At 31.5% G+C, this 26,244-nt stretch overlaps 1 long non-coding RNA gene across 2 annotated transcripts in view; it reads right to left on the reverse strand.

Annotated features, from left to right (window-relative positions):
- Window positions 1-589: 589 nt before the first annotated feature.
- LOC129974843 (uncharacterized) overlaps window positions 590-26,244 on the reverse strand; it is a 77,417-nt gene continuing 51,762 nt past the window's right edge. Inside the window, exons 1-3 of one of the 2 annotated variants that reach the window (XR_008784975.1) lie at window positions 3,815-3,890; window positions 3,431-3,534; window positions 590-729 (exon numbers count right to left, since the gene is read on the reverse strand). This is a non-coding gene — a long non-coding RNA (uncharacterized LOC129974843). Of the gene's footprint in view, window positions 730-3,430; window positions 3,535-3,814; window positions 3,891-26,244 lie in introns of those variants that run through there. The other variant, XR_008784976.1, reaches the window with a different exon arrangement.

Consider the following 26,244-nt stretch of genomic DNA (forward strand, 5'->3'; position numbering starts at 1 on the left):
TACAAATCTAATGCTGCATGCACAAAACCGTTGAAGATTTCCATTTCTGAAAATAGACAGGGAGTTAAAATTCTGATAATAATTAAAAAAGGTAAATTAAATAACATTTGCCTTTTATTCTGTTTTTATTTAAGTAGTCACAGGAAGCCAATATAGGGGAAAAAACACGAATTCCACAACCAAATGGTAAAATAAATTAATTGCCGGCTGCTAGAGAGCGCAATTTACTTTCTCTTGTGATGAAAGCCTGAACCAAAAGTGACTCTGAAAAAAATAAATAATTTGACAGATTTCTACAAATATTAATTTTTGAGACAAATAAAAAGAAACTGGCAAATATTTTTTTTAAAATCTCTTTTACGAATTCATTTGTTTACATTAATAGATTGAATGATAATGAAAGGATGCTTATTTTTTTTTCAGAAATAAATGGATTCAAAATATAATATAATGCATAAAACATAATAGCAAGCTATTTTATACAGTTTGAGAAAGAATTCAGTACAAGATAATGTAATTTTATTTATTTATTTATTTTTTGAAAATATTATTATATTTTTGTGTAATTGAGTTTCAAGAGGGGAAAAAAAACTAAGTATATTTGACACTATTTTTTTTTTCATTCAATGAAGGTATTAAGATAGTCGAAGCTACTCATGAGTTACCAGAGTCTTATCAGAAGAAGCACTGTCTCAATGTACTGCCTCCAACTCCATTAATTTTCGTGGTCTGAAAAAAAAAACATAAAGGGAGTAAACATAAATCGGTAACCAATTTTTCCATCAAACGGCCATAAGAATTAAGGAAATAAGTTTGAATATTTAAAATAAAATTGAAAAACTTTCCTTAATTATTAGTCAGCACAAAAAATTTCAAAGTATCAACTAGTTTTCAGCAGCTTGTACAAAGACATTAGTGCAATAAAATGTTTAAAAGAAGTTCTAACAGATAGGTTCTTGTCAAAAAAGAATTTTCTATATTCTGATGCTTATGAATATTTAAATATTGATTCGACATCAGAAAACGGAAAAAAAAAACTGAGATAGAAATTTTTAAAGCTATTTAATATGATTGAGAAATTAAAAATATACACTGTTTCATACATTTTAAGACAGTTAATAGGTATTCGAGCGTTTATCAACATTATAATTTGTAAAATTTCTTTTAGAGTTTTAATTCCATCAAGGATTAAAACTCAGAGTTTTAGTACCATCAAAGTTTAAAATTAGTTTTTTAAATCTTTTTAATAATCAGCTTTCCTACATTATTTTAAAATTATGTGATAGCAAATGTTTTGAATATTATAATCAAATTTTATAATTCAAATTTTAAAGCGCTTTCCTATGATGTGGTTTTCAAGCGTGCCTCTGAAGATTAAACAAAAAACACTATATCTTGATTATCACTAAAATATAACTTTCAAATATTCTGATTTCTTGATACCGAAAAATGCGCTTCTTATTTTAAATAGCAAATAACCGGTATCGGATGCCATTCATAAGGGGATACACCAGAAGTTTCCAAAAAATGATGAATTTATTATTATGCAACCATTTCTTGGAAAACAACAAATATTCACTTCTTATTGAGTTTTGTGTTATTTTTCCGGATTCATCTAAATTTTGTCCAGATCGCGTCGCCAACTAATGAAGACTGACATTTTCTAATGCATCGCCATACCTCTTTTCTGCTATTCATCCATCTTTGAAAACGCAGACTATTCCCTCTAGATTCGAAAACCAGCAAGAACACGTTCTATCTATCTATCTGAAGCACATCTAGAACTCATTTTTTTCCCGCCATCCTGTGTCCCGGTCTTTGGTCCAATATGCTGCCACAATCAGAGAATTCGTTATTTATTTATGGACGTGCTGATGACATTACACCGCGTAGAATGGCAACGGGCGGAAAGGTTTCTGTCTTCTGCTCGACAACCGATGCCACAAAACAAACTGAAATATTCATCGGTTTTTCGTGCGAAAGAAAAGAAAGTCGGCAAAAGCCAAGATATTCCTTGATCATTTTGAGTAGGGGAAGTTTCCTATATAAGAAGGGAGGGGTAGGGGGAAAGAATAGAAAAGTTCTATGATTTGCCTGGTTTGGAATTCTTAGTAAAATGTTCTTGGCTTTTATGGTGGGAATATCCCATGAGGCATAGAAGCAGTGAAAAGCAGGCGAATTCGGTGTCATATTAGATGCGTGTACTCAGCACTTTTTTCTTGTTATTATTATTATTGTCTCGTTGTTTTTCGCGCTCTTTTCGACGAAATGAGCCGTAGATGAGAAATATAGATGAGCACGAAATGGATGCTGGGTTGGTTTATTAAGTGTGTAAACTTTTGTTTCAGTTTGTTATAGTTATTTCTTACTTTCTTTTGTGTTCGCTACGTTTAAAAAAGTCAAGGCAACAGTAATATCACTAATTATGTACGGCTACGTAATGCAAGCATGATAATGAATCGGTTATTACTTTAAATTCGTTCTTAATTCTTAGTAATCAAACAAATTTATTCCAAAACTTTCATTATAATTACACCATTAGATATTCTGGCACGATGATGAATTCAGCGAACAAATGCAATTTATGCATACTTATTTGCCTTATCGAAAAAAAAATGTGAAGGAGTGTAAAATTCTAAACTACAACGATAATTACAAAATGAAGAGAGCTGGATAAATAAAATTTTTCTTTCCTTTCCTTCTGGATAACGAATGCTGGACACTTCCATGTAATGAACTAAATATCTGCGTAATTTAAATATTCTGTAGTATTTTACTGTACATAGAAAAGATAGAATACTTATTATTACTTAGAAAGTATTGTAATTGCCAAAAAAAAATTCGAATTCGAGATTCTGACAAATCTCCACATTTTAGACTTCTGAGTTCAAAAAACACATTTTGGAAAATGTATGCTTATCTGTTCATGATAAAGATAATTCAAGAATGCTTTGAGCTAGATGGATGAAATTTGATTTTTGAAAATAGGATCTTTACACTAATTTGTAGATTTCTATCAAATTTTAATCAAAATCCGTACAGAGGAAATCTGTCGGTCCGATTACAAGTTAAAAAGATAATTATAAAACGAAAAGAGCTGGATGGATAGAATTTTTCCTTCCTTTCCTTCTTCTTATCAAGATAAAGCATCTTTGATTGAATTCGTAACAATGATTAATAGAGTAAAGCAGATATTTACCATCAGCATTACAAATTGAAAGCTATAAAATTCCCTTCTTTCACATACGGCAAAAATAAATACTGTTGCACCATATTTATTAAGCACTATATTTTAAATTTTCAGATTTGCTCAGAGCCTTCATTTCGAAATGTCACATTTAGTTTTTCATCGAATAAGTACAAATTTTTTTTAAGAAACAACATTTTTGTCATCTTCTCATATTATAAAAAACAGAATTATAAATCTTACCAGGTTTCTTCAAGTCATTAGATTGCCATCAGTTCTTTATATTCTGGGCCATACGTTTCCGCAATTCACACTGTTCATTTTTTAATGATGCTATCTATTATCGTCTGCAAATGAAAGAAAAAAAATAATACTTAAAAAGAATTATTGTTCATCTTTTAATGATTTTATATATTATCGTCTGCAAATGAAAGAAAAAATAGCACTTAAAAAGAATTATTCGAAAAGGAATTCCTATCTCGTCTTAGAAAAAGAATGGCATTTCATTGTTGCCAAAACAAGGCATGAAACTGCAATAAAAGTTCTTCAAATTGATTATTTTTCTTTTTCTCGGAGATGCTCGTTACTTTTAAAAATAAATAGAACTTTGAAGTAAAGAATAAAAACCTATATCTAGACGGCAGGGAGCACAATTAGACATCTATTTTTTTACCATCATCGTCCACAAGAAGTTGTGTTCTTTCCGCAATGAGGATAATTTAAAATGGAAGAACTGTCGTAGTGCTCGCCACGTGAATCCGCGATCGAGATGATGCCAGATGCTGAGATAGATGTTAATAGGTTTATTTTTAAGACATCCCGCTGGCGAAAGGCTTGATAATCGTTTTTGGAGTGTTAGGTCGTTAGACATTTGCAGAGGATCTCTCTCTCTCTCTTTCAAAAGAGAAAAAGAACAATGTATCATGCAATGCCACATCCTGCAGTGGATTTCATGTAATGAATTGCTGCATTTGAGAATTGTATAAGAAATGGATCTGTAAAAGACTTAAAAAATCATACAAGTTCAAAAAGCAGTATTTTTTCTTATTAAATAATATTTGGAATTTTATTTCGAAGATTTCCACTCCAATCGTATCCAAATAGCTAACTTTTAAACTATTAAAGACACACATAAAGACACCTTGCAAAGCGTATTTCAAATGACTTAAAGTATTATATTTAATGTTACTTGAAATGATAAATGCACTGCAGAAAAAAATAAGTCCACCAGTCCTATTAGTCAATTTTCGTAAAATATTCTTGATAGGCTGACATTTTAGATAAAAATCCTCTACTCTGTTACAAATAACAGTTAATGGATTATGATTTTAAAGTCTTTTAGAGCATTTCAACGATCGCTTGGTAGAAGATCCGACAATCAATAAATTCACCCAAAAAGTTGTTAGTTGATTCACCTAAATAGTTAAATTCAAAGCTTTATAACTTTGTCAGTTTTATTTTCAGAATAATGGGACTTTAATTATTTAAAAAGGTAATGTGTCAAAAATATTTCGCTAACTTACTAATATAAAAACTTTCTGCATTGTATTTAAATAGCTTAATATGTCATTTTTTAAAAAAATCATTTAAAGTATTTTTCCATAACATGCGCTTATTTCTAATGAATCAGAAATTAACAACATAGCGAAGTATAGAATGGATACCCTATATAAATATACTTTTATTAGTTTAATTACTTCTGATTTAATTTTTAAATACTCTTAAATTGATACAAATTAATTATGCGTATTTTATATTTTATAAGAAAAATATATGGGTAAGTGTATGAATATTTTTTGTTTCCTATTCAGTCAATCCAATACTCCTAAAACTCTATGTGAACAGCAACTGCAATCTAAATTTTAATTAAATAAAAACTGTTTCAAAATCTTGAAAAACTATGTTTATCCTATTATTCTATAATATGATCTTTACAGACCAATATTAACGATAATGCATTTTTAAAAATTTCTATGCTCAAATAAATAAACACTAGCATAGCCAAATTTTTATCGGGTACCATAAAGATGAATTCATCCAATGAACTGCCAGACCTATGAATTATCAAATTAAAATAAAAGATAAAATCCAATACATATATATAAATAATTTATAAATAGATAAAAAAAACAAGCAATAGATCTTTAACAGGATTATAATCTGATTTATAATAATAATAAAATAATGTAAAAAATTGATTTCTAGAAAAATTGGAAAAAGAAATGAATAATGATATTTTTTTTTCCATAGAAAATAATAAAGTAGACAAATATTTGCACTTTGAAATTGAAAATTCAATCCAAATATTTTAATCTCTTTTATATAGATAACGCATATAATTCCAACAATTCAAAGAATGCCTAAATAAAGTATACGATAAATTTCATGCACACTTCTTTCGTATAGAGGCAATCCATTAAGTTCTTAATAATTTTAATATTCATTATAAGCAAAACAATAATATTCAATAACACAAAATTTTGTATGAACCTAATTTCTAAATACATCTATATTTGTTATAATAAGATATTTTGAAAAACACTTATAGCAAAACAAAAAAAAAGTTTCTATTTTTGATTCAGAAACATCATTTCGTTTATACAGGAGAGAGTGCGAAAATTATAGTTCTATATGAGGTGAAAATGTGTTTAGTAATGTCGACGTTAAAAAATTGTTGTTTTCTATTTAATTAATTATTAACTTGAAAGTTAATTTTAAAATTATTTTTAGTTACTCTTTATGATTGCTTTTTTCGAACAATTGCAGTTTTTAACAATTAACTTCGGGTTAAAAATAAATTTGATGTTATTTTTCAGAACTTTTTAGTTTTTCCCAATTTTGATATCTATTTCTATAAATTCATTTGAAAAATTTAAATAGTTTTCCATGGTATTAAATATAGACAAGATAGCTAGTCGCTGTCAACAGTGTCATTTAGTTCATTTAAAAAAATAAGTTGTTCAAAAAGTTGCTTTCTTCTTTTTTAAATACAGCCCTTTCATCATAATAACCATTTTCTTCTATATATTTTTATAGGCAGCTTTCAATCAAAGGCGACTTTCCATATCTTATCTAAATGTTATTTGTTACTTTGTATAACACTTGGAAATATTATACAATGCATTAAGAAAGTTTGTAATATTAAAATAATGGAGGGTCGTATTTTCCCTAAGTATCCCGTGCCTGAATTTTGCTCATGGCATGTGACATATTCATCTCCTAATAACAATGTCAAAATCGAACAACAATGAATGGGCTGCGATCACAATTCTTTATGAACGTAAGGTTTTGAAAAGCTAATTTCTTCTCACAACTGACTGAAGAATAACATAACCGATGAAAGCAGGCTCTTTCATCAATAGCCCTTCATCCTCTCGAAGAAGATCGTTTGCCAACCACCTCGAGAGAACTCTTTTCTCGTCTGCGGTGATTAATGCATCCCCCAACCCCTGTCCGGGGGCGCCCCCATACATCTGCGCCCCTCCCCCAGACTAATCTTTCCCCCGACGTTCCAGAGATGATGGACGATGAAGACGCTTAAAGGATTCTCGGGCGTCGTCAAGGCAACAGAGTTGGCCGACCCCTGACTCCGATGCATCATTGTTTAAGGAAAACCACGGCCGCTCGGATCATTTGCAGGGATCCGATTGGACGTCCTTGCACCCGAACACATTAACGGAGGGTTGACATTTGGGAGATCCTGGTGAAAAGGTGTCTGGAATGCCCTGTCGAATCGTCTCATTAGTCTCTTTTATTCTATGAAATATTTGCGTTGAAGGAAAGTTCTACTTTGTGCGGAAATGAAGACCTGCGATAATAAAGTCTTTAATTCTGTGATAATAAAGATAAGTTATTATTAATTTTATATAATAAGAATTTCACTTTTACGAGAATATCTTAAATGACTATAGCAGAATTTTCTCATTCGAAGTTGATGAGACTATATTAAAAATTCAATTTATTCAAAAGTTCGAATTAAGAAAACTCGATTGAGTACTACAGCAAGGGAATTTTTAAATTGAAAATGACAGTAAAGATTTATTTTTAGTTTTTAACAGTTTTAATTATAATAAATATCATTAATCAATAAGCTGTGGGCATTTTTAAGAAATAAAAAAAAATAATAGCAGTAATATTAGAAAAAAATTATAACTGAACAATTTCAATAATTCATTTTATTTTATAAACTTTCTATATAAATATAAACTTTTATAAACTCTATTTATAAACTATTTTTTCTATTCTAATCCATAGTCTATTTTCTATAGTCTATAGTCTATTTTATATTCTTATCTATAATCTATTCTAACTCTATTCTAATCTATTTTTTATTTACTTTTATAAACTCTATTATATAAACTTTTTCTATAAAGTAAATCAACTTACTTTATACATCTGACTTTAATACTGGGAATGTAATAATTGTCGAATGGAGCTTCAAAATAAAGAATACAGTTTTCTATTAATGTGTCCAAAGTATTTGTAAAATAATTTTTTTTATTTCTTTTCTGACCAATTTCTTTAATATTCTTGAGTACATTTGAATTCTTATTACTTTTCTGACCGTCCAAAGGAAAGTTACTCGCGTGAATCAAGGGTCTTACAAAATTATTCAATTATGAATACTACGAACACAAGATACGATAACATATAATTTTTTAAAAAATTCTGAAATAAAATGCGTTTAAATAATTTAGTTTTCATTTCAAACTAAAAAAAAAATCAAATAAAGATCAATATTTAACATCATGTTACAAAAAGCGCAAAAAAAAGAAGGAAAAAAAAAAAAAGACTGAATTTTTTGCATATTTGAAGGAAAAGCGTTAGAAAAATTCATTTTCTGCTGCTCTTATAATTTCTAAAACACCATAGTTTCATAATGTTAAAATTGTATAAAGATAGTCAGCCAAATCTAAAAATAAAACTTTCGATAATCCATCGTTTCATGTATTGTTCACATACTTATCTCCACGTATATATCTAATCTCATATAATCTATTTAGAAGAAGGGAAAAAAAATTATATTTCAACCTGATGATACACTGAGATGAAAAAGTCATGGGGGTACCTCTTAAGAGCGTGTCGGATCTCCTTTTGCCAGAAGCAGTGCAGCAGCTCGATTTGTCACGGATTCAACAAGTCGTTGGGAGCCCCCTGCAGAAATATTGAGTCCTCCTGCCTCTATTGCCTCATAATTGCAAAAGTCCTCCTGCCTCTATAATTGCGAAAGTGCTGCCTGTGCAGAATTTTGTGTACGAACTGACCTCTCGATTTTGTCCATAAATGTTCGATGGGATCATCTGCTGGAATTGTTCAGAATGTTCTTCAAACCAATCAAACAATTGTGGGTAGGTTACATGGCGCGTTTCATCCATAAAAATTCCTCGTTGTTTAAATATATAAGTCCATAAATGGCTACAAGTGGTCTCCAGGTAGTTGAACCAAATCATTTCCAGTCAATCATTGATTCATTTGTACCTGAGGATCCAGTCTATTCCATGTAAAAATAATCTATACCGTTCTGGAGCCACCACCAGCTTGTACAGTGTCTTGTTGACCACTTGGGGCCATGGTTTCGGGGGTCTGCGCCACACTCAAAACCGACCATCAATTCTTACTACTTGAAATCGTGGACACATCTGAGCAGGCGATGATTTTTCAATCGTCTAGAGTCAACCGATATGATCAAGAGCCCAGAAGAGGCGTTGCAAACGATGTCGTGCTCTTAATAAAGGCACTCGAGTCGGTCTTCTGCTGCAATAACCCATTAAAGCCAAAATTCACCGTACTCTTCTAACAGACATGAGTACTATATGGATACCTTGATTCAACAATAAAAAATAAACTATAAATATTCACTAAAATCATATAAAATGTCGAAAAACACCTCATTTTAGAACCATGAATGTTTTTTTTTTTTTTTTTTTTTTTTTTTTTTTTTTTTTTTTAAACAGAACAAAAATTTTGTCAAATTTTTTTTGAGGGGGAGGGTTTTCGGAAATGAGGTGTTTTTTGACATTTAATATGATTTTAGTGAATCTTTATAGTGTATTTTAGTGTCCTATAAGGGTACCCGTATACTACTGCCGGGGCAGGCAGCGAGAAAGAAATAAAAATGCATCTTTCGATCGAGCGTAAACCCAGACAGTTCAAAAGAAGAAAACTGAACTTTTCGCCTTCCAATGCGCCACTTAGCTATATGCAGTGAGAAATTGGGATGTTTTTCCAGGTGCTATACATTATGATGACCCAACATCTTTTTTTTGCCTACTTTTTTGATTTATTGTTTATCTTATTTCTCGTTTATTATTATTCTTATTACTTTCATTTTTATTGTTCAGTGAATTGTCAGTGAGGGAAAAATAACCAAATAAAATTAAAATCGAAATTACAAGTTTTAAAAACAAATTCAAGGGTTTGGTTAAGTTGTCAGTGATCCTAATCCTGGTTTATCTATTCAAAGAACTTAAAAGGTCATTCTGATTATTAAATTGTATTTCAAATTTACAAGCTTCCATACCAATCAGAATGACTTTATATATGAAAAAATATTGTCTTTCTTCATATTTTTGTGATTGAATTTAGAATTTCCTCAAAAAACAAAGCAGCTGATAGCAACCGGCCATTTTTTATAAAGATGTTGTTTTAAGTTGTTGTATTATATTCTACCAAGATACAAATTACAGTAAACCAATAAATCTACTTCTATGTTGCCCTATTTGAAAAAAAACAAATTTTAATAGAAAAAATTGTGAAAATTTTGGAAGCTAAAATCTGTAATTTTTACAGTTTCGAAATTATAAAGTGGAGAAAAAAATTCATCTATCGAAATCAAAGTTATTGTTTTGTAGAATTAATTTGTGAATAAATAATTTAACTTCACATTTTAAAAGCACACTAATTCGAATATATTTTAAGCCAGAATAGATAAGGAAGATTATCCCTCCTGAAAACAATAGAATATTTGTTGATATTCAAGTTGAGTAATTATTAGTTTTTGAATATTTTTAGATACTACGAAATACGGGTACGAGGTGAAAATTCTTCAATAAAAACAAACTATTACTGGAGAATTAATTTTGAGAAATCACAATTAATTAAATCGACAAAGTGTAATTATTTTACTTTGAAAAGCAAATAAAAATAAATTGACCGAGTTAATTTTGCAATCAAATGTCAGATATAAAAAATTTGTAAGAGATAATGCAATAATTAAAAGGAAAAAAAGGCCAACATTTTCCCTCTTTTTATTGATTCGTATTTCTCTCAACTGATCTAAATTAACAATAATTTTCCAAAAATTATAAGATCACCTCACCAAACGATACATTTATCCGCACAAGGACAATCTATCTTCCAAACCAATTTTCCTATCCCCCTCCCCGCCATTCTCCTGGATGACAACAGAAGTGACCAGGACGATTCCTGAGATGGAAAAAGGTGGCGCAGATGACTTTTAGAGTAACAGCAGTCCCCAGAGCGACACCTTTAACACATTCCTCCCCACATAACCGCGACCCTTAAAATTAGCCACAATTTTTATCGCGCAACCCTCCCCTACAGTCAAGCCAGCTCGGGGTGGAATGAAGGGGTTTGACGAACGCCAACTTGGCGTCTTCCCTCCATCCAAGAATATGCAAATACGACTGATGATACCATGCATTACCTCTTCCCCCCTCCTTCTGAATCAAATCCCCCTCCCCCCAATTTGGGGGCTCTGTGTAAAAGTATCCTTCCCTATGGAGGGGTCTTAATAAAGATAGATGGAGTCTCCGGGAATGAGAGACCACAAAATGATAATTAGGCATGATGACCGGGAAATCAAATCCTGCATTTAACGTAATTTATCACCCCGCAAAAGCAGCCTTGACGCCGACTCTCGAGTTGGCGACTGGGATGCAGCTTCTTTTTGAAATGGGGGTAAGGGTGGAGGGCGTTGGTTTTAAAGGGGGAATAAGAAAAATATCTCTCTCGGTTATCATGAGATTTCTGAAGCACTCTCAGGTGTTGAAACGACAAAAGAATTTTAATAATGCCTCTACGTCTAACCAATATAAAACAGCTTCTAGTAAATAAATTCTGTCATTCAATAGGCAGGAGTTCCAGGATCTATTCGAATTCAAACTCAATTAGGTAAGGTTTGAACTTCGTAGTGTAATGTAAAAATTCGTCTGCTCAAATATAATGAAGAAAAGCATCCACATTTTGAATGTCTCCCTTTACCAGTTTAGATCTGAAATCTTATTTAGATCTGTGTTTAAATTTATTAGATCTGTGTGTGGAAATACTCAATTCTGTTATTGCGTCTTTCTAATAATCAAACCTTTTGCCTTTTAATTATTTATTAAATCATCATAAAATATTTTACGAACACTGGAAGACATAGAATCATAAAAACATCAAATACTTATATGTAATAATTCCAAACCCATTTCAAATTATTATTACCGGCTAATTACCGATTTCAAACTCATTCGACCATGTTTTTATCCAGACTGATTAATTTCCTCATCGGATAGGGAGGAAGCGTCCTGATTTTTTTTCCTTTTTAGAAATTACTGTGATCCAAAGTCGCCACAGGATCAAAAATTTTAAGACCAAAAATTGCTTATCTAGTTTTATCAAGCTAGGTTATTAATTTTTTGAACTATTACGTTCAAATGCACAAGAATATACAGGCCATCAATGAGTCATACATAAGTGTTATTGATTAGCTCCAAAATATGATACATATCTTTTCTAGTGAATAAATTCATATGTCCAATTTCTTTTGTCTAATTCGCTGCGTTTCTTAATTATCATATTAATATGCGAACAAAGTTCTTTTTGACATATTTCGTTAAAAATTTTATATAGACTATAAACTATACTGTTATACTATTATAATATACAATACAGATACAAGAATTTTGACTAAAAGACTGCACACTTTATCTGTCTTGTTAATTTTGCTATTCCCTTATTATATTCACGGAAAATCGTGATTCCAAGCAGCAGGAGCAATCTCCTTTAAAATTTCTCTCATGCACTCTAATAAAGAAGGTATCCCTTCTCTCTTGTGGATGTTGAGCAAGACTGTGAATATTACGAATGCTCAGATTTTTATTTTCTGTCTCACATATAAGAGTTTTGTGCATCGCAGTATATTGAAGAAAACCGAGTATGAATTTTGGATCACTCTTTTTTTAACGGTTGAAACCAAAATTTAACACAAAACTGCAATTTTAGTAACAAGGCCGAGCATAGCAAATTTTATCTTTATAAATCACACACATATATAAGTCGAAGTTCATTTATACAAATCGTTGTATTTTTCAGTTATACCGTTTCTATGCATGGAAGAGGACAACAAATTGTCAGCCTCATAAGTGATAAATTTAAAATTTGAAACACATATGCATTTTAGATGCCTAAATATGTGTACCAAATTTTAACTGTCCAGCTCTTTGCATTTCATAGTCATCGTGTTCACTTGTACTCTGGAAGACAAACAAACAAACTTCTTCTGGATAAATTTCGTTCAAAAGCTGATAGAAATCTATAATTTTTTTATGAAGACTCTTCCAAATTTCATTCGTATAGCTCAAATCCTTTCTCAGTCATCATGCTCACACGCATGTTTGCAAAAATGTGTTCTTCTGATTCAGGGCAGTTTAAAACATGGAAATATGTCAAGGTCCTTTTTTTTATGATTACAGTAATCTTTTTTTCCATATTTTGGATACCAATAAGTAAAAAGTAGGTTTTTCGTACAGAATGGTATTTAAAATATCGAGACTTATCAGAGAGACGTAGACGATTTTTTTGACAATTACAATATTTTGTGTACAAATATGTACCGAGATTTTCTAAGCTTGGTGTGATTTCAGATATTGAAATGGTAAAAAGTTTTAATGTACAATAACATTATATATAAAAAATATGTAGGCGACTTCGTTTTATGAATTTCGATGTTTCGAAATTCATATAACGAATGTATTTGAAATCCAAAAGTTATCTATGTATTTGATAGGCAATGAAATAAATAAGAGGTTTATAAGACGAAATATATTGTATATGTCAGATTGACATTCATAATAACGAATGTTTAAAATTCTATTTTATTATTATTATTTTCATTACGTCAACCCTCGTATTGACAGAAATATTTAAAAATTAATTTACAAAAGAATATTTTTTTATTTATTTTTTGTATATGAAGTTTAAAAAGAAAAAACTATTGCTTTCCAATTATATATTTATGTTGACAATAGATAAACAAAAATAATATGTATATATTTTTTAAATTTTAATACATTGAATCAAGATACTCTGATTAATATGTCTAATATTACTTAAGAATTTGGCAGAAATAATACTGACTGTGTTTTCGAATCACCAGAATTCATCTATCTGATACCATTTGGAGTTGAATATGTGGTTGAAGACATTCAAATGAAATAAAATCTTTAGTATTTAGTTCCAGAGAAGGCTCGAAAACAACCAGCCAACGAATCTTGATTCAAATTGCGATATCTACTTAATTTAGACCTACAATAAAATGCATAAGCAACTTCATAATGATATTTTATAACCTTTTCATTATAGTTTTATTTTTGTAATTTGAGACAATACTAGTAAAATTTCAAATATTAAAAAATTTTAAGGATTTTGAATTCTATAAATAATTAATATAACTATAATTACATAACAGTTTTTTGCAATAATTCATCTTGAATAATTATATATTACCTTTTTATCTCTCCATTTTTTAAATCACAAGACATTTAACCATTTGCAATCCCTCTTTGGACTATTTCAATATTTTCAATCATTTTAATAAAAAAGAGAGAGAGATTTTAAATAATTATGTTTATTGTAATAGTCCATTTAGATTTTTCTTTCTTTTTAGAAAAATTACAAAAGAAACACTCAAATAAGCTGGCCAATTTTTATTTATTGATCGCCTACCCATCTTTTCCAAAATGTCAGGTGCACAAAAAATTTTGTCTTCATATAAAAGCAGTCAGTTCTTATATTTACAATATTAAATATAAAAATATTTACTGATTCTAGATCTTATTAAAGGCGAATTTATTGTGTCATTCTGAATGAGTTGATTTTGACTTTGGATTTCGTACAGACAACAGCATTTGCCGAAAAGAAAGAATTGTATGAATAGGAGAGCAGGCTGTGGAGATATGATGGAGTTGTAAAAAGTACGATCATGGTGAACTCTGCGCGTTTTTTCTCTTTTTACACAGTTTTTGATTTATCGTCGATTGATAAGCGATACCAGCAGCTATTTCAGCTTTCCTAATTTTAAAAGAAAAAAAACTGGCTTATAGAGTATATATTTTTCACATCTGTTATGAATATAAGGAATGTATACATGATGTACAGATGTGACAAAAAAATCTGATATATTCTTTATTGGTGTATTATATTTGTAAGCGAAGATATCGCGTATTGTGAAAAAGCGAAACTCAGCCTCATCCGACAAGCTCTTATTAACATTCGTCGCCTATCACAATCAGTGGGCGTAATCTCCCCCAAACTTTCTCGTATATACCTTAATAAAATTTTCTTATTGTAACCCCCTCTACATAAAAATACTGAATATTCAGCAAGGCTGTAAAAATGTCAATAACATTTTGATTTTTATTCTCAGAATCCCGCACATGAGTGCCGTAAATAATGAAGAAATGCATTTGAATTATTATGCCTTATGGAGGCTTTTTTATTGACCGATTAAAATAAAAAAAAGAAAGCAGAATTATAGCTTTAGTAGCAAGATAACATGCCAAATTTCATTAACTTAAATAATTGTATTTTTGAGTTGACGCGTTTACATGCGTACAGATGTACAGACTTACAAACGATCTAGTCTTTGATGGGTTTGATTCAATGTTTGAAACGGATTAACGTGCTTTATTGTTATTGTATTTATATAGTCAGACAGATGAATTGCATTTGAACAAATTTTGTTGAAAATTTGATAGAAAGTGACAAATTTGCTGTAAAAGTCGCATACCAAATTTTATTCGTCCAGTTCGCAGAATTTTTTATTAATCATATTTAAAGAAAAACAGAATAATTTTTGAATTCGAGGAGTTCTGAAACGTAAAGATCATATCGAAATCTCGAAGTCGAATCTTTCGACGATTTTCACTACTTTGCTTTCTTCATAATACGAGAAAATAACTAGATTCACACAATTCTTACATCCCACATGCCCACTAGTAAAACTGAATACTAGTGGGCATGTGGGATGTAATACCTTCTAATATTACGTTTTATTAGCAATATTAATAGCGAGGTGCTTTTAACTATTTCTGCTTTAAAATTAAAGTATCCGGCAAAAAAGCTGTAAAATGGAGTTCTAGCCTGCAGGATGCTTGGACAACATGTGTTTTGGTTCTATAGTGATTCGTGGTTACGGATGTCCCAATTCTTTGGAGATGCGTTTTTTATCTCTCATGCGAAAATGATTGGTTGCTGCATATATACATTATCTGTGCAGTGACAAACTCTCTCAAGGATTATACCTATGATAATTGTTCCATTATGATAGTAGGAATTAAACGGCCTACTTTAAAAGCATGATAGTGATTGTGATACGTGAGGACAGGAACCTTTAATTAGGTACAATCGGTGGTAAAAAAATCTTCATATAGCATGAATCTTTAGAAATAAATCTGTGGTCTAAAAGTTTCCGTTTTCAGAAATGAATAATGATTCGGTGAAAACTACTTTTACTCAGTCTTGTGATTTTTAATTCAATCTAGCAAAATCCGCTGTTACTTAGACTAATGATGGGGTTTTTTTTTTTTTTTTTTACACATTCAATCTACCTTACTCTCTGTTAATTTACCAATTTTTAATTCCATTTACTGAAACCTACTGCTTCTAAATTTACTTATTTGAACTTAAATTAGGTACTCGTATAAATCTTCTATGTAGATAATTTAAATAAAATATCTGTTATAGATATATGAGTATAACGCTAGAGCTGCTAACTTTTTTTTTTTTAGGAGACAACAAAAATATTTAAAATCTAATTTCATCAATAGATAATCCAAATCACTCAGTTACAAAACTTTGATTAGACACTTTTTCACATATGCTTCTGAAACACGGGCAATGACTGAAAAAGATAAACAGATTTATACTATATCTGAAAAGAGGAATTTTAAGCAGTATATTTTGTAGAATTAAATGTGATAATTATTGGGAAAAGAGAACGAATTCGTATATATAAGTACTATCTAAAGAGCCAGATATAATTAAATTAATAGCAATACAGAGAATTAAAGGGGCAGGACGCGTAATAAGGTTGGATAGCAATTGAACCCTCTAAAAAGATCTTTTTAGCTAAGCCATTTCATTTAACACCTGAAAAAGAAGGAGACTAAAACTTAGATGAAAGCTTGGCTGCATGGATAAAAAGCTTGAAAATTTTTAAGATGACTAACTGGAAAACTTAGCCAAGAATAGGACAGCATGGAATAGAATTCTCAGAAAGGCCAGAGTCTATTCGGGGATTTCGCGTCAGTAAAGAAAGTTTACTAGTAGTGGATATTTGCATAAATGAGATCTTGCTGTCAGTATATTCACAATAGTAATAATTTAGCGATATGTCTGAATTTACAGCATGAATTCAGCGCATGCTCTGTATAATATGATTTTCTGCTATGGACAGCACATTCATCAAGTTTATAAGAGAATCTATATAATATCAAATTAAACCAAAAATAAAACTGATGATCCCAGACATTAAAAAAAAAAAAACTTTCATCTAATATCGCTGGCAAAGCCGAAAACTATTACCTTTCACAGGCATTAGCACTCTCATTCTCAAAACAATGTCATGTTTGTACGTGATGAAAAAACATCGGAAAGTCGAAATAGTGTTATTGTAACAAAATATTCGTTTTTCGATATCTCCGCTTCAATTAGAGGAGCATGGAGGCGCAATCCGCATGGAATGAGCCCGAAGAATCTGGACTGCTGACGTCGGGTGTGATTCACTTTCCGTCCCCCTTCCGAGCAGGTCCGGAATTTGTCGGCCTTGATTGCTCCCACCCGTGCCGAAAGAATATGCAAAGCGTATCAAGGTATCCGCGACACCCTCTCTAAGAGGGATAATGGTGTAATGTGACCAGACTTTGAAGATGCCAAATGTGGTAACTATAGTATTAACGTTTAGATATTTATATATGTATTTGTTACCCCTGTATTGCAGAATTTAAATTATTTACATATTACCTAGATAATATGTAGTTTAGCAAAGTTTATTTTTTAGAACACCGAAAAAAAATTTTCCAATTGAATAATTTACTTAATTTTTAAATTGACAAAGTATTTTGTACATTACTATCATGTTCAAAGGCTCCCAACTTTTATGTGCTCTTATATCCAATGGTTAGATTTTCTTTATTACATTTTCGAATATCCATTACTCTCATGTCCCTTGCTATCCCAACTACGTTTCACGCAAAGAAGTTTCCATTAAAAATGTTCAGGGCTTAAACTACTTTGTATTTTGCAACATTATAGGATTTAGTTTTGATTTTACGTCTGGTTCTGCTTTAATTTTCTCCTGTATAAAATGTACAAAGAAAAAGTAATGCGATCTTCGAGATCAAAGTTTTGACGTATCTTCACGTTTCAGATTTCCCCGAATTCGGCAAACATGTCTGTAGAATTATATTCGCCTGTCTGTGAACAAGGTAAATTGGAAATACAGTGAGCTAGATAGATGATATTTGGTGTGTAGCATTTATACCAATCTTGTTGATTTTTATCGAATTTGATATTAGATTTGAGATCATATTCTATATCTAATTTTGAACCAAACGGGTTGCCCATCCATTGAGGTGTACATTCTCATACATTTAAATGCAACCACTCAAAATCGTAGTGATTTACATAAATAAAACTTGGTATGTGATTTATTTTAATCTATAATCAAAATAAACTGCATATTTGGTTTTCTTCATTCTGCAAAGTATAAAACACTCTTTTGCGGAACTCTGAAAGTAAAAATCCGAGAACTCCTAGGCTCACAGTCTTGCGTAAGGTTCGCAATTCTTCTAAGCGAGACAGAGAAGTGATTTCTTATAAATTCAGGCTCTGATTTACAATTGCACGAGTTCCTCGTTCTAAATTAAATAAAAAAAGATAATATAATTTTGCATTAACTTAAGATATATTTTAATGAACTATTGACATTGCAAATAATTTCTTTGCAAACTTTAAACTAATTTTATGAAGCTAAGCTTTAGATATTTAAGCTAGATTATTATGATGTTTGTTATTTATATTCATATACGACTTGTGTTCCCGAAATATATTAAATATTTTATTACTTTAACACTGAGCATTTTGCTCTCATCTTCCACTGTTATCAAATAGTTCTCGAACTTGTATTACATCAGTTATTGACATGAACTTATGAAAACCAAATTTTATTATTTTTTTTCCTCCTTTTAATTCCTTATTTTTCGTGTTTTCTGCAATAATCAACAGCGCAACAATCTTTCTAATATCCTTGAATTGATCGCCTGGTAGTTTAAAGAGAGGTGTATTGTAGTTTGGAAATCTCTGATCTCTGATTTGGATCTTTGTTAAAATAAAAATCAGATCTCAGTTTCGTTTTTGCGCTTTCAAATGAACACTCAGACAAATAATTCAGCAATAATATGGATGAACTTTGTTTTAACTCCAAATATACTTTTTATATACCATGAACGAGAAGTAATTTCAAAAATAAATGTAATAGGGTGGAGTGGTCTTCCCGAAACTTTCTCGCCTATTCACCAGTAAATTTTTTGCCCCCCCCCCACACACACACAATAAAGCCACAACTACTTTGCAGGACATTAGTGAACAATAGTTACGAAATACAGATATTTGGCCTTTATCTAGCATTCTACTGAATATGTCGTAAGAATGTATATTTTGAATGGCTTTTACCGAATTGACTGAAACCAAAATTGAATCGGAATTATAGTTGATATAAGCTGAAGATTACAAACCAAATTTCACTTACATAAGCTATTGCATTTACACGCAAGCGAAAGTACAGAAAGACGAGCGGTCAACCGCTCGCCGGATTTTGTTCAAAATTCGATAAGAATCTATAATTTCGTTAAACCTGTATACGAAATTTTATCAGTCTAGTTATTTGCGCTTTGTAGTTGTTGAGTTCACTTGTACTCGAACAGCCAGACATGCAGATGTCCTGTGAATGGATTTCGCTTAGAATTTGATAGGAATCTACAAACTAGGCTATAGGTTCATGTGCCAAATTTCATCTGTCTAGCTTTTGAGTTATCGTATTCACAGACAGATTGACAGACAAACATAATGCCAAAATATGTTTTTCTGATTCAGGAAGATTTGAAATGTGAAGATTCATCAAAATCTAGAGTTTATTTTTTATTTATTTAATTAATTTTATTTATTTATTTTTGTCGATTGCAATATTTTCTCTACATTTCGTATAAATAAAAATGAGTAGAATCTTTTCGTAGTCTATCTTCATTTGAAATAGTGTATTTACCTTTGAAAGAAATGCGTTTAAAAGTAGTAAAAAAAAAGGCCATTAAAATTTTTAGCATCGATACATTAAAAAAAAAAAACTAGGTTCACAAATTAAGTCAGAATTTTTCTAAGCACAATAAAAGCAAAATAATTTTTTTTAATTCTCAACTTCACACCAGCATATAATATATTGAGCAGTTGTATATGAAAATTTATGTTCGTTATAATTTTTTCTCCTTCCATTGTATATTTGACTAGCATATATGACTAGCTATTACCCGCGACTTTGTGCGCATGGAAATTTTGATGTGTCTGTATGAGAACTGACGGTCTGATTAAAGTGTAAAATGTTATCAAACCGTATCATTATAGTGTTGGTGAAAGCAAAGTCTGATATGATATAATCAAGAAATTTGTAACTGATTGAGAAAGATCTACGGGAAAATTTCAACATTTATTTTTATTCTAATACCATAGTGTATACAACAATAAGCCCTGGGATTTGTTGATCGTCATTGTAAAAGTCAATTTTAAGGGAAATTGCGACCTCTTGAAACAAAATCACAAGATGTTTGGAATAACAGATATGCGGGGAATTAAAACTCCTTTAGCAGCTCCTGTAGTAATGGTAGCTTTTATAATATTACAGCCGAGCTCTCTGATACGAAGCCTGGTGCCGTTGCACAGTCTTTGTGCATCATGATTACGCATCTGCAGAGTTGGAACGCCAAATTTATGCTCCAGCTTATGCGAAGATACACCTGTTAACACTGAGGAGTTGAGAAATTCAACGGGGTGGGCAGTATTATCGTCCTTAGCCATTTACAGTTTCTATGGATGTGTGTAGTTTTGAATTTCCGACGATCATGTCTTATTTTTTTTTATTGACTCACTCGTTTTTTGGAGACAGCACTGCCCTCTCACACAACGATTCTTCATTGTTTATATTAACCTACAAATTGGAAAAAAACTTGCATGATAAGTTCATCTTCTGTAGCCACTGGATCGGAAAATTCTTCTGAAAATAGAATTATCCCATCTGCATCCTCTCCCTCTCCAATATGCAGAATCTTATTTGCAAAGACACCTGATTCATGGTCGTTGTACAGTTGAACGCGTATGTTGCTCGTAAGATGGAGCTTTTCAGTCCTAAACCACAGTGGCGACGCTTTGAGACATGTGTTTATTTCATCCAGCCCTCTCAATAACTGTCAGTATCTGTCTAAAATCACCTGCGCGCCAAACGACAACGCCGCCCATCAGGGCCTGGTTTCCGCGGATGTTCTGCAGGTTGTGATTTAACGCCTCTAATGCATGCTCGTGTGACATTGTGCACTCGTCCCATACTTGCATTGCTGCAAAAGAACTCCCCGGTCACTGTTTTTGGTGATGTTGCATGTTGGAGTATCTTCGCTTTCAAGATTAAGCGGCAATTTGAAAACGGAATGTGCAGTCCAGCCACTGTTAAGCAAAGTTGCAGCAATGCCCGAGGAAGCTACAGCCAGAGCTATATTGCGGTCCTTGCGGAGTTGGGCTAACAGAGATTCAGCACAAACGTCTTACCCGTACCCCCTGGTGCGTCAAAAAAGAATAATCCCTCCTCCCCACTATTACTCGGTGCAGAATCGTTTCGTAGACGTGACGACACTTGGGAAATAATCATAGTGTCATTTCATTAAAATGCACTTCTAAGACCGCTGTGTCGTAGTTTAGCTCCTTCACAACTTCGCTTGATAATTCTCCTCTTCACTGCGTTTGTGTAGGCCGAAATCAGCTAGACATTTTCCAGATATGGAAATCATTTTTTCCTCAATCAATACCAAACTCCATTAATGATTAGGTCATTGTGAGTGCCCTCCAGCCTATACACGATATCTTATTATAAAGCGTCCTTGTATGTATCCCACAGCTGGAGGAGGTTTGACAGTCCGCAAGTGCTCACTAAAATTGCAAATAGGTCTTCTAGCTACTTTTATAGCCCAAGCTTTATTACTCCTCTTCGAAAAATTAGATTTGCGTTTTCTGGGCATTTAAAAAAGTATCAAATAATAAATAAAAAAATTAAAACTAACCTAAAAAACGATGCACTTAAAGCTATAAATAAATTTATTAAAAGTATATAATAAAACAAAATAGAAAATCAAGTCCGTATTTCTTTAAAATCAAGTCAAGTCTATTTTATTTATCGATCAAGTTTGAAATAGCTACAACAGTATAATACACATAATTTTTAAATTTTTAATTAAAATGAAAATATAGTTGTCAACAATCAGAACACACTACGCATGTTAGAATTTTCAATACCAGTTGGCGTAACGCAAATGCGTGAATTTTCTACGCCAGTTAGGGTAACGCAATGCAGAGTAGAAATCCGAAAGACCGGTTAATTAACAATTTTTAATTTTAAATACATCAAACACTAAGAAAATGAATAGAATTATTTGAAATAATCGATCGAAAACATGCTTAGCCTACGCTCTTTAGCGTGGGAAAGAAAAACAACTGAAGCCCTATTCATTTGGCGGGAAAGTTAGTTTTTAATTAATAAAAAACCACTCAATTAACCGGAATAATTAGTAGTTTATGTCCTATTCCAGACTATAATATATCTCTGTGCTAAATTTCATCCAATTCCGTTCTGGCGTGATTGACTAACAAACATCCATCCATCCATCCATCAATCTATCCATCCAAACTTTCACATTTATAACCCCGTAATATCCAGCATGTTTTTAATTTTTGCTCTTTTTGAGTCAGCATTTAGCTTCTTTTGATTGGTTTTAAATATATTCACGCAAGTAATAACTTAATTTGATGCCAATCATGAAGACTACTTATTATTTTAGCTGATTTCTTGATTATTTTCAAAAATTCTTGATTCATCAAAAAAATCGATAATCCTGTCAAATGTTTGTAATCCGATTTCAGCTGATTTCATAAATACAGAAAAATAATCGTCTGAACTATTTTCATAACAACAAGCTTCTCCTCGTAGGATCAGATAGTATATTTTGCTATTAAAATAACGTAAAGACTGCCCTTTTTTTTATCAAGGCATTCAATTGATCCCATCTAAATATAAACAATTTGTTTCTAATGTCAATGACGGTGCGTTTCCTAGTAAAAATTACTTCAAAAACCACATTTACATTGTTACACTGCTTTACGGTTTCAAATATTTAATCGAACTATCATAATAAAGGTCTAATCTAGTCGATAACTGAAATAATGCAACCTTTCTCCACTACAAATTAGAAAACGCATCACTTTTATTTGATAAAATTAAAAATAATTTCATATAAAAATTCGAGCAGATATACCGAGAATTGCTGAAACATTTCAATATTTGCTAAATGATTAATTTGAGGTAATTACAGCAAATTATAATAAAAATAATTCCGAATAATGTTGGAACAGGTTATTTATTTATCTTTCGATACAAAAAAATCAAATTTATTGTAAAAAACAATCAGATGTCCACATTAATTCATACGTTTCGTTTACTTTTGCATGGAGTACACAGTGTGAAAGTATAGTAATTCTCCAATATTTAGATTGCATGATTTTAACCATTTAACTCCGATTATCATATACCATAGACCATATGTATGCATTTATCTTATGGTTGGCGCTGCATAATCAGAAATGGTTTTAGCGCCAGTAAACTCCATCAAACTCAAACCCAATTATCATCAGTGAGCGATATAGATATCTTGCATTCCAACAATCGTAAATAAATGATTCATGTTTTTTAGCTTATTATTATGCATGCCAATATATGTACAGATATGTCTATCACTAATTTTATACATTTTAAAATTCACTATCTCTCTCGCTCTTTTTTTTTTTTTTTTTTTTTTTTGACACTGTAACTGTATAACTTTACTTGGAGTTACCCATATTTTCTTGTGAAAATAGCTTCTTAATACCTGATCTAACCTTAAGATTTGTTTAAATACACATGAATCACATTTTATATACTTCCATTCATAATTTTACACGCAGATAGATTTTCCACCATTGCCGTACATTCTTGGTAACCTGTAGGTGGAGTTTAGGATGCGGAATGGTAGAATGTTGTTCTGAGATTTTATTTTAATGAGGAACTTCGATGAGGCCGGGAACATGGTAAAATACTACTTGGAGCATAGTTTAAGGCCTTGAGATAATAAATCTGAAACTGAGAATCAAGACTTCTCGCGCTGATCTGGCGAGTAAGTTTGAGTGAAGTAAATAAATGTTATGCAGATGCTCTCGGTCGAATATAACCTTCTTGTACCTGAAGGACAGAATATTAATTAATATAGATATTTACCCTTGGCAAATTTCTTGTTTATTTTTCTTCATTTTATCAAGCAATTAATTTTTGTTCTTATTAAAATCATGCAAAAAGAATAATGTGCTATTTTGTATTAAAGAATCAGATACAATTTTTAAATACAAATTTTAATCGTCAAAAAAATAAACCTCAAGATTTTCACAAATGTCCACGTTACAGGATTTCTTGAGTCCACAACACATTTTTGGAGTCTGTCGGGATAACTCAAAAACTGCTTTAATGTAGACGTATATATGGTGTGTTTTGTTTTTATTCAATATATAAATATGTCAAATTTTGAACGAAACCCATACACAGGAAGTTTGTCTGCCTGTTTAACTGAATAAATTGATTGCAATAACTACAAAACGTAATGAGGTGGATGCAAAGAAAAAAAAAAGGCTTGGTGCACTGTTTAAGCATATAAAATGAATCAAATTCTTCAAAGGTTGACAGTTGTTTGGTTATGTGCATTCGCATTCATATAAGCGTGAAAAATCAAACATGCAACAACTTGCATAAATGAAATTTGATATGTGATCTTGTTATTAAAATAGTAATTGTGACACAAATATTGTGTGTAAAGTCATATCACTGACTCTCCGACACGCCCGAAGGCACATTAATAATAATAGTGAATGACCGAATCGCCGCAACAGCAACACTTGTAACTGGGGTTGAATCCTAAGGGCCCCCACCGACCATGGTACAACCTTTCTTGAAGGAAGTACGTCCCGTCATCGATGGGAGGAGCCAGATCCCCCACATTTTTGTGTACCCTCTAGGGTGGCGGGATCCAACCACCATGCCGGAAGCATCTCATCCTCATTTCGAGCTGCCCCCCCCAGGGGGATTTTATTGTGTGTCAAATTTGTTTTCATTCAAAATGTCCAAAATAAATATTCTCTTCATTTCTAAATATTCTGCATAAATATTCTAAACATTTTCTTCATTGCACTACAAAACACAGAACGCTTATGTGGGTTCAAGACTTTGTGGAAGGTCTAACATTTTCTAGAGTGGAAGTGGGGAGGGATAACATCTTTGTTAGGAAATATGTGAGAAAGTTCCAAAGAGACCGTTTCTAGTGCTTAAAAAAAGCAATTTTGTCATTATTTTTCAACAAAGGAAATCTAAATATTTAATTAAAATTACAATCAAAGAGGAAAAAAAAAATGTGAGATTTTCATAAATAGTCATTTTGTTTTCATGATAACAAACTTGACGAATCAGTGCGGAAAATTTTAAACCATATGAAAACCCCATTTTATTTCGAAAAATACCCGTAGATCTCAAACCACACCATTCTCCTCCGCAGTGATGCCGAGGCAGCCCTATAATAAAGAAGGTGGTTCGGAAATAAGATTAAGGTTTGGGTGCAGGAAGCCCATCTGCATACGAGGCAAAGATTACGTCCCTGCCAACCCTAATGCAGTTTTCGCCTCCGCAGGAAAAAGTTGATAAATAGAGTTACAAATATTTGTTGTCTTCGATGTCAACCCGGAAAGAGGCAACACGAGAGGTAACAAGGTTTAAATATCTTGCCTGAGTGACAGGAATGTTTTGCCACGCAGATCATGATATTTATCCATTTCGAGATCTATCTAGTGCGTCTCGTCTCCCTCTCTTATTTTTTTTTTTTTCAGAATCATGCGGAAAGAGTATTCTTGAGCCTGTGATGTGGTTTTGCATACGGATTTGCAGAATGATCAGGATATGGTTGTAGGTGACTGGTGTAATATCAGCAGTTTGTATTTCAAATATTTGATATTCAAGAATGGTTGGTTTGATATCCAAGAATGGTCATGATATGGTTATTTTATTTATCAGTGAAGATATCCATAATGCAGAAAGAGTGAATGAGCATTACGATAAACAAAAAAGATTATGTGCTTTTCGAATTTTTTCATTGACTGTCCATAAGTTTCATTATAACTTGATTCGTTTAGCTTTCTTTGAAAATCTAAGAATTGAATTAAAGACTTCATTAAGTAATAAATGAATCCTTGAACGATCTGTTCAAAGAAAATTATCTGAATTTTTCATGGACAGATCTAATGGTCATAATTTTTATGGGAACTTAATAAATTCACTATGGAACTGTAAAATTAAACCAAAAATACATAGTTTTCAAATACTTGAATTTCAAGAATGATTATCCATTATATTATTCAAGTTTTTTTCCATGATGATTTCCATAACAGGAGATGAT

Source organism: Argiope bruennichi, chromosome 7 (genome assembly GCF_947563725.1).
Source record: "Argiope bruennichi chromosome 7, qqArgBrue1.1, whole genome shotgun sequence".
NCBI classification, from domain to species: Eukaryota; Metazoa; Arthropoda; class Arachnida; order Araneae; family Araneidae; genus Argiope; species Argiope bruennichi.